Raw genomic sequence first — 10,965 nt, 5'->3', positions numbered from 1 at the left:
ATGCAACAGTAAATAATTTGGCACTGCTCCAGCTTACCGGCATTTCAATAATCAGTAGAAGAAGTTACCATTCTTGATTTGATTTAAATATTATGGTTGATTTAGTAAATAAGCTATAATATTTATGTTTTATTATCAAGAAAGAGGTTTCTGCCTGACACTATACCTTCAATATTTACCTTTTTTGTGCATTTTAGCTTGGATTTTAATTATACAATAAGTTATCATTTAAAAATTGTGAGAATCCCTAAATTTCATATAAGATAAAACAAATTCAATTTGCAACACAAAATATCAGTAATTGAATCAATGATCACAGGATGAATTAAGAAGATAAATTAAATTACTTTACAATGGGAATATATAACAAATCTTCAAAAATAGGCAAACTATATAATTGTATTTAAGAAAAAATCCAAGTAATAATGTCTACACATTAAAATCTAACTGTTCATTCTTGTCACAGTTGTATATACCACATAGTGAATATTTACATATTAAAAATAAAAATTTATTCAGAGCATTATGTGTAAAATTTATAAATAACAAGTGTAGTAGAAAAGGTGTAGCAAAAGATGTTGAGGTAGCAGATGAAATAGGCATGTGGATGACGTCAAAGTAAAACAATGGGAAAGCATCAGATTGTGGTTTAAATAATTTATATAATCGACACTTGCATTTACTTGTTGTATACACCAAAAAATTCACTACATGACATTACCAACTTGCTTCGAGTTGGGGAAGAAGAAAATAAACAGGGGAAATACTGTGTTGATGTGATGAGGTAGAACCGGGCATGTTTTGTGTCTGTATGTGCATTGGTCATTCGGTGGTGTCTGTTTATGTTCTGTGACTGCTACTGTGTTGTGTTGTTCATGCTGAATATGTGGTTCTATGTTGACTGCTTGACTGGTGCAAGTTATTTGCTGGCTGTCTTTGCCTGGTGATGGCTATCTGCAGTCCCTTGATGGATTGTGGTATTTATAAGGGTCATGACAGCTAGAAGGACAGACATACCACAGGAGTAATTTCTACTTATGTAGGCCGCCTCCTGTCCACTTGAACCTTAAATGACACAGCTCAGGTCGTAGGTCGAAGTGAAATTCATCCATCATTTTTTGACAGGACAAAGAAATTTTTTTCGCGCCTGTTTTGCCAGTGGTGGATTGGACGAGCGAGAATCCTTAGATTCAGTTTCGAATCTCAGTTCGAAAAAAAGGAAGCCTTAGTTTTTACACTACCCCACTTCTAGGGAGAAAGCCACAGAGATCGAACAATACGTATGTGTGTGATATTGAAAATGTGTGATTTTGTGTGTAATGCAGAAAAATGGATACAGTTTAATTTACAAACAAATGAATTCATGTTAAAAACATGGGAAGTGAAAGAAATGAAAAATAAAAATATAAAGCAAAGAACCAATGTTCTGAGTTGGTGTGTGCAATATATGTTAAGCAATGTGTATATGCCTTGGCAGAAGCATAAATGTAGTATGCTGGCACATTGAAAGAGATATGCAACTCTATCGATTACGTGACCCAATAGAGGTAAGCTGTCTTTCAGTGGTGCAGAGAGCAAGTGATAGCACACGTTAAAATATGAGTGGTGCAAATGTGTGTAAGCAGACAGGTGTGATGTAGAGAGCATTTTTAAAACAAAGCAAAACATATGCACATGCAAGAAAATGTAATTTTACAGAAAAATGAAAATGTTCATGGAAAAAGTTTGTTTGGTGAAATGATCAGACAGTTCAATTAGCAGAACAATGTTCATAAAAAATGTTTTCATTGATATAGAAAAATGTTTTTTTTATACAAAATGGTCTTTGTTTTCTTTTGGTTTGTATATGGGTGGTGCAGAGTCACTTTGGTTATGTATGTGTAAATTGTTCATCATCATAAGAAAAAAAAATTGTTTTTATTTGTTGATATGGGCATTGTGGACTTTTCAATTGAGAAGACGGGTAGGTAAAGAGTTTGTACTTACTCAAAACACTTGAACAAATTTTGTGGGCCATCGAATTGTTCTTCCTGATTTGGTGTGCCAGGGTTGGGCAGAATCTGAGGTGTTTGCGATGAGTGAAGCTGAAGTTGTTGAGTCTGTTTGAGGAATGGCGGGAACTGAAATTAAGTACCCTTCGACGAATGCTTTTTTTAAGCAACCAACAGAGACAGTATTTCGTTTTCCTCCAATATCAAGAACGAAATACTTTGGTTCTTTTTCGATTACTTTGTAGGGCCCAGAATATGGTGACTGAAGTTGAGAAGGTATTCCGTCACTTCTAACAAAAACATGCGTCCAAGTATTGATGTCCTTTGGGACATGTGAAGCGACATTCTGTTGTCTGGGGCCTGCAGGGAACAAATGCAACATCGGTGTCCGTAAGTGGTGCACATATTTGGCTGGGTCCAGAAAGTTTTGTGGTGAAATAGGATCTATCATCTGCCCAGGTAAGGCAAGTGCTGTGCCATAGACCAGTTCAGCCAGAGTATGTCCAACTTTCTCCTTAACCATAGATTGAATACCAAGGAGGATGAGAGGGAGATATTCCAACCAGTTGGAGCAGTCTGGATATTCTTTTATAACCACCTTGAGTTGGCAGTGAAAGCGTTTGACCATGCCATTTGCTGCAGGGTGATAAGTTGTTGTGCAGGTGTGTTTACACCTGAGGAGAGGAGTCAGCTCGGTGAAAAGGTGAGAATTGAACTTGATGTCCTCTGTGGTGATCGTTGTGGGTGTGCCAAAACACAAAACCCAGTGAAACACTAGCGTTTTGGCGACAGTCTCTGCAGAAGTGTCCAATAAGGGAAAAGCTTCTAGCCAGTGAGAAAATCTGTCAACACAGGTGAGCAGGTGATTGCAGTTGTTGGAAGGAGGCAAGGGTCCAACGATATCAGTATACACATATTGAAAATGTGCATCTGGAGTTGCAAAGGAACCGATGGTAGATTTAATGTGTAGATGGACCTTTGCTTTTTGGCCAATCATGGGTGTCCTTGTTGATGTTGGGCCACACAAAATGGGTCAATATCAACTTTTGTGTGGTGTGAACACCAGGATATGCTAGGGAATGCAAAGCAGAGAAAACGGCACATATATGTTTCTGTAGCATGTATGGACGTTCATGATCAGTGGAGGTGTTGCATTGAATATAGCCTGTAGCAGAGGGTATCCGTGATTGCCGAAATTTCAGAGATGATGAATTCTGGAGCTGTAATAGTTCTTTGTCATCTTGTTGATCAGCTGCAATCTGCTGGAGATCAATGATGGTAGCAGTGGTATGGATAGCATTAAATTCCATGCATGACAGGGCATCAACTGCAGAGTTGTTTGCATCCTTGATCTGACGAATGTCTGTTGTGTACTGTGGTATGAAGTCTAGATGTCGGATTTTCTTGGGTGAGTGACAATCAGGCTTGGCGTTGAAGGCATAAACCAGTGGTTTATGGTCGATTTAAATGGAGAAAACACGACCTTCCAGCATGTGTCAAAAATACTTGACAGCGAGATACACTGACAGTAATTCTCGACCAAAGTTTCTGCATTTAGTCTCGGTGGGTTTTAAGCACTCGGAGAAGAAGGATACAAGTTACCAAATACCGTCAGTGAGTTGTTGGAACACACCTCCAACTCTGGAATAAGATGCATCAACTAGTACATACACTGGGGCGCCTGGTTTGGGATACACCAGCATGGTAGAGTTAGATAATGCTTTTTTTCAAGGCAGCGAAAGAGGCAATTTGTTTTTGCTCAGGGCAATGTTTGTATTTTTGCTTGTTCGCTGTCGCAGCAAATCTGTGAGCAGTTGGGCTGTCTCTGCACAGTGGAGTAAAAATCTCTGGTAGAAATTTACCAAGCCAAGAAATTCCTTCAATTTGTGGAGAGATGTGGGTGGTGGAAAATCTACGATGGTTTTGACTTTCTTGGGAAGTAGGAAAATGCCATCCTTATCAACAATGAGAAAATGAAGGGATGCAACTCCGAACAAACACTTACTGGGGTTGATAACAATACCATATTCACACAGGTGTCCGAATAGAAAATTTTATTCGCAAGAAATGATTTTTTTTTTTAAATGTGTATTAGGACACATTTAGTTCATGCTTGTGTACCAAAATTGCAGAAATTTCACAAGATCATCATTGAGAGAATCCCTAAATTTCATATAAGATAAAACAAATTCAATTTGCAACATAAAATATCAGTAATCGAATCAATGATCACAGGATGAATTAAGAAGATAAATTAAATTACTTTACAATGGGAATATATAACAAATCTTCAAAAATAGGCAAAATATATAATTGTATTTAAGAAAAAATCCAAATAATAATGTCTACACATTAAAATCTAACTGTTTATTCTTGTCACAGTTGTATATACCACATGGTGAATATTTACATATTAAAAATAAAAATCTAATCAGATCATTATGTGTAAAATTTATAAATAACAAGGTACTAGAACTTAAATTACTCTACACAAGTTGTATGTATAATCCATAAGAGGATGACATAGCTAATGATACTGTGACATCACACAGCCTCTCGCTTCTTAGAAACTCCTATATTACTCTCTCTCTCTCTCTCTCTCTCTCTCCCCCCATCTCTCTCTATCTGCATTTACTATTATCACTATCAATGTCATCAGTGCTATCTCTGTTACCATCACTGCCAGTGCTATCTCTGTTACTATTACTCTGTTATCATCACTGCTAAAGCTGCTGTCTGCTATAATCACTACCAAAATAAATTGCAGATTTTCTTACTATTTAAGTTACTTTTCTTAGTGTTTTATACATTTTACAAAGGCAGAATTCTGGTTAATATACAGATAAAAACATATAATTCACTTACATATAAAAGAACTTTACTAACAGAAGGTGACTAAACAAATATCATCATTTAACATCCATGCTCCATGCTGGTATGGGTTAGACAGTTTGACAGGATCTAATAAGTATAAAGATTGCAATGTGCTCCAGTGGTTTCTCTGCTTCATGGTTTCTATTACTGGGTGCCCTGCTTAGTGCCAACCAACTTACAGTGTGTAGTGGATGCTTTCCACTGGCACTAGGGAAGTCCCCATGTAGCTTGCAAGCAGGGTGGAGTTAAGGTATGAGTAAGGGAGATGGGGCAGAGCAGATTTCTATTGTAGGGGAGTTACTCACATTTAGGGAAGAGAATGAGAATGGAATGATGGCATCTCCAAAGAGATAAATATTGGTGATGAGTTGTCCAGGTGGCACTTCAAGGCACAAGGTGAGTAGAAAAGAGTGGGAACAGAAACTAGGAGTGTGAGTGGATGGGGATTTAGAAGAATGTACATGGGAGTAGGAGTTAAGGAAATGGATGAGGAGAAGCAGGAAACACCTATAAGGATTGGGTACAATTGACAGGTGGATGTAAGGAGTGATGGATGCAGGTGTGGGGATAGTCAATGGCACACAAGTCTGGAAGTTAGAAGGATGCAAGAAGACAGTAGTAACAACAGTTAACATGGAAAACACAAGAGAGAGATGATGTGTTTGGGTATGCTACAGCAGAAGGCGGGGAGAGTGAGGTTTAGTGCATGAAAAGAGAATTCCATTGTGCAATGTGAGAATGAGGGATGGGTAGATCAATATAATGTGTGGGTATAGAGAACAATATTAATGGATGAAGAATGGGTAACAAGTAAAAATGGTTCTGGATAACAAGAAAGAAAATTTGGAATCAGAAGTGGGATAGGTGCAAGGGTTGGGTAGCAATATGAGAAAGAGATTGGATGAGTTGTCCAGTTGTGCATGTAATATTAACCACAGAGCTTCCAGAAGTCATTTTTGCTGTGATTGGTGGTTCTTTTCAAGGACCAGTGATTGATTGCCAGATATGTTGCTGAGAAAACTACTTTGAACTGCTTAATTCGTATAAGATTTCATATATGTTATGAAAAGTATTGAATAATAAATAATAAGAGTGTGAGAGCTTATGTTTTACATCATTTATTATATTAAAATAAATGTCAACAATTATAAGTTGCATTAGAATTTGTGTTTCTTTTTATTTTTGTAATATATTTAATTATATCAAATATAATGGTTTTCATTTTATAAAGGGCTTTTATTTGTTTCATTCATATTTCATGTTTGAAGCCATTTAAAAAATGTTTTTAGTTATGAATATTTACATAGCTGACAATAAATGTCACCTTATCTGAAGTTAAAAATATTGACAAAGCTAATTTTTAATAGTAACATGAAACATTCCAACTAGTGTCTGGGAACTGAAAGATCTAACAGCTGATTGATTATATGAGAACAAAGTGTTGCTCCTTTTAGACAATGCATTAAGTCCCCCAGTAAATTTAAAATATCTTTCTGATAATGTGTGAGAATAGAATATATCTCCAAAAATACAGCTTCTTCACTCTAGCCAATGGATCATGGTGTAATAGCTAACTTCAAGATATTATTTGAGAAAAACTTTTAAACAACTTTTGAAAGTCATTAATAGGGAGAATAAACCTACAATTAGAAACTTTCTGAAGAAATTCTATGTGATGGATACTGTGAATAAGAGGGCTGAGTCATGGGGTGAAGTGAAAACCCCAATTTTGAATAGTGCTTGGGAAAATATATGGTCAGATTGTAACCATGAATTTAGCCAATTTTCTGCAAGCACAAAGTCTACATCAAATTAAGGAAGATATTTTTATTCTTGCAAATGAAGTCATATAGGATGATATGGTTGAGGTGCAAGTTTAATGAGCAAGAGTGAGCTGAGAATACAGAAATTCCACCAACTCCATTTAAATTGACAGCAAAGAATATTTCTTAAGGTTTGGCACTTACAGAGATGAACATCTGCAAGTTTTTGCTTATAATAGTTGTTACTGTGAATTTTTGAAAATATTTAAATGTTATTTCTATTCTACTTTTCCTTGGAGAGCTTCCAAAAAGAAACATTTTGATACCTCACTTGTGAAATTTGGATGACTACTTTAGGAAATATGACAATTTGAATGATTAATGAATTGGTTGAAATCTTGTGTAATTGACCTAAATAAAAAATTAACCATATTTATGATGTCACATCTTTGAAACAGATGATAATCATCTTCAGATTACACAAATTAATAGTGACCATGTTATAGCAGTTGCCTATTTTTTTTTCAGGTTCTTGGAAAGAAAACTTGCGGGATGGGATTTTTTGAATACTTATGTAAAGCCTATTTTGTTATATGTAACAAACAGTCAATTGTGCAGTATTTTCAGACCTAGTTAAATCCAAAAGTACAAGCCACAGTGGCTTCAGTTTTGGCACATTTGTAGTAGCTGTAGAACTAAATAAATTATGATATTTTAGGATATGACATCATTTCAATAAAATTTTAATGGACTATTAAAAATGGCTATAAATGCAGTCATTTCAGATCAGGATGCCCACATATTGGATTTTCTGTTTTGACAGGGATTTTCCCAATTTTTTTTTTCATCATGGCCTTGAAAATGATGGGGTAAGCTTTTTATGAACAAAATGTTTTGAAAATTTATGAGATCATGAAGGGAATCAAAATATATTCTATGTCATTTATGTGTAAAATCTTACATGTTAAATTCTGGATCTAAATTTTAATTCATCTGAAGAAAAGGTTTTTTTATTTCATGATGTCATTGATTTGTTCAATAAAAAATGCACCTGAAACACCTGTAGTGAACATCAACCCTTTTGTGTTACTATATGTATATATATGTACATACTGGCATTGATGACGACTATGATTCATAGGTGCCATTTACATGGCACCGGCAGCAAACGACCATAGCTACAATTCACAGGTGTCATTTACATGGTACCGACAATGACTGCACAGGTGTCATTTATATGACACTGGCATGACCACAACTACAACTTCACTTGACCTGACAAGTCTTCTCATGTACAGCATATCACCAGACTTCTCAGTCACTTGTCATCATTTCTATGAAGCCCAACACTCAAAGATCATGCTTCATCATCTTCCCATGTCTTCCTGGGTTTACTTCTTCCACAGATTCCCTCCACAATTAGAGATTGGCATTTCACTACACAGCTGTCCTCATCCATATGCATCACATGACCGTACTAATAGTCGTCTCTCATGCACATCACATCTGATGCCTCTTATGCCCAGCTTTTCTCTCAAGATGCTTACACTTTCTCATACATGCCCACTGACATTGCACATCCAGTGAAGCATACTAGCTTCATTTCTTTCAAGTCTATGCATGTCCTTGGCAGTCACAGCCCATGTTTCACGGCCATGTAGCATAGCTGTTCACACACAGGCATCATACAGTCTGCTTTTCAATCTGAGGGAGAGGCTCTTTGTTATCAACAGAAGTAGGAGCACTCTGAACTTTACCGATCTTGTTCTTATTCTCATAGCTACATTCTTGGAGCATCGACCTCCACTACTAACTTGGTCACCTAGATAATGGAAGCTTTCAATTACCTCTAGCTTACCCACCTGGCATTTGATGGAGTCTATTTTCTGTACATTTGTGGTGTTTATTGTACCTGTGCACCTGCCACATACAAGAACTATTTTCCCTGTTAATCTGCCACTGATATTGCTGCACCTCTTATGTGTATATCCTATGGAGTTTCTACCTATGCCTTTTCTACAGATCAAGCAGGGCCATCTACCTGAGGGGATTTGTGATTTGTCCACTTTCTTACTTACTTACTAAGACTTTGGTTTTGGCTTTGTGTGTGTGATTTTGTATAAATATATATATATATATATAATAGGGATAAAAATCCAAATTTACAGGTAAAAACTGAATTAAATTCAATTTATCAAAAATTAAAATTAAATTAAGTTTCACAGTATATAATATATAAATATATAATTTAGAGAAAAGAACCAAAGTTCATGAACTCATCCATGAAAATCCACAGTCACATATAGAAAAATTTAATAAGTAAATACACTAAAAAGAACTATAATAAAATACAAAATAATGATCATAAAATAGTAAAACGATTACACATGTTTCATAACCAAATTTTCAAATAGAAAATAAAATAAAATATAATCAAATCGATTAAATCGATCAAAAATCAATTCTATTCAAAAATATAGCTAATCTTCAGGTCAAAATACAACAATAATAATAATAAAATGAATGTATATATATCAACCAACAATAAATAACAAATGAATTTATATAAAAAATACTTATTATATCAAGATAGAAAAATGTTAAACAATATTATTAAAAATAAATGTAATACTTATCTTATCAAAAATTATAAATGTGACATTATTAACGCCAAATATTTGCTACATTTTTGTCCCCCTGAGTTTACTGGTAAGACTTGCTTTCTATATTGTATCTATGTATAAGCTTTTTATCTCTCTATACTTTTTACTTAGATTTCTTATATATTTTTTATATTTTTACTGATAGGACTTGCTGATAGGACTTTACTGATAGGACTTGCTTTCTATATTTGTGTCTATGTATAAGCTTTTTATCTTTCTATACATTTTACTTAGATTTCTTATATATTTTTTAATATTTTTTAATATTTTTTACATAATTATAGAGTTAATGTTTTGTATTTTTTCCACACATTTTTTCTGTCTTCTCCCCTCCACCCTGCTTTTTTCCTGTGCATCTATAGACACGTAATGGAACTTTATGTGTGTGTGTGTGCGGGTACGTGCGAATATAGATGTATGTGCGTGCATGTGAAAATATGCGCATATTAGATGCATTTTAACCTTATAGCTTTCTCACACTTTCTTCTGTTTTTGCCTTAGCTCTATAATCTTTTTGCGTGCGTGTGTATGGGTGCAAGGTTGTTGAGTGCGTGTGTGTGTGTGGGGGGGGGGTATGCGGGTACACCCATGTATGCAGGTATATATAAGTATATGTACATATATGTATAGTTTTTGGCAAGTATGTGGGTGAGCATGTGTGTGTTTCAAGCGAGGGTGGTTTAGTATATACATATAGGCAAATGTACGGATTTGTGTGCTTACGCAAACACTATAGACTTTTTTACTCCCTTACCTTTGCCCCCTCCCCTTACTTAGGGGTCTATAACCCTTTTGTCTTTATAACAGTCAACCACACAGTAATTTCCCTTTGTTTAACAGTCATTTTTCACAGGAATTTTCAATGACCGGATAACTGAAGAGATGTTGGTATCATGGCTACCGAATAAGTGTCACATATTTTTACAGATAAATTCCTTTATTTACATAATATTGAGGTCTCTTTCTTTCTTTTGTTGTCCTTTCTATCAATATATGCATGTATATATATATATATTATTTATATGCTTCCATTTCCAAGTAAGTTTATCTTAAGCTTTTTGATGCGACTCTACTCTATACTGTTTTCTCCCCCATCCTTCTCTAATTCCCTTTTTCTCCCCTTCACTGTTATCTATCTGTCTCTCTCTCTCTCCCCCTCTTTCTCTTTTTCTCTCTTTCGTTGCTCACACATGACCATCGTCCATCTTTCTTTTCCTCCAGGACATCCTAAGGACTGGACGTCTTTTATCTCTCTCTTCTATCTTTTCTGTTTACAAAGAAAATATTTCTCCTGCATTTGCAAGTTTACCCTCATTCTGCTCTAACAACCCTTCATATTTCTTTTCATTTGGTTTCCTTGTATGTCTCCACTGTCCTATTTTTGTTCTCAACTTTGACCCTCCATAAATCCAAAATTTTATTTTGGTATTTATGGCAGCAGCTGTCTTCGAAGACTCATATTGTCATTCAATGCTTGAAATGAGGAGTAGATAGACAACCAACAACTGATAAAGGGCTGTTGCTGTGTTACTTGTTCTGTTTTCCATTTTCTCTCTCGTTGTTTGGGTATTGAACTCTTGTTTTCGTATTTCATGTTGTTTACTATTGGTGCCATCCTGTGCCCATATATGTATATATATATATATATATATATATATATATATATATATATAT

General features: G+C 35.2%; 1 protein-coding gene across 1 annotated transcript in view; it reads left to right on the top strand.

The window, feature by feature from the left end:
• Window positions 1-10,965, top strand: part of LOC106874321 (uncharacterized) — a 466,970-nt gene that overhangs the window by 105,467 nt on the left and 350,538 nt on the right. The window lies entirely within an intron of this gene.

The sequence above is a fragment of the Octopus bimaculoides genome, chromosome 2, assembly GCF_001194135.2.
Source record: "Octopus bimaculoides isolate UCB-OBI-ISO-001 chromosome 2, ASM119413v2, whole genome shotgun sequence".
NCBI classification, from domain to species: Eukaryota; Metazoa; Mollusca; class Cephalopoda; order Octopoda; family Octopodidae; genus Octopus; species Octopus bimaculoides.
The sequence above is the reverse complement of the archived record's forward strand: the minus strand, read 5'-3'. Positions and strand labels throughout refer to the sequence as shown.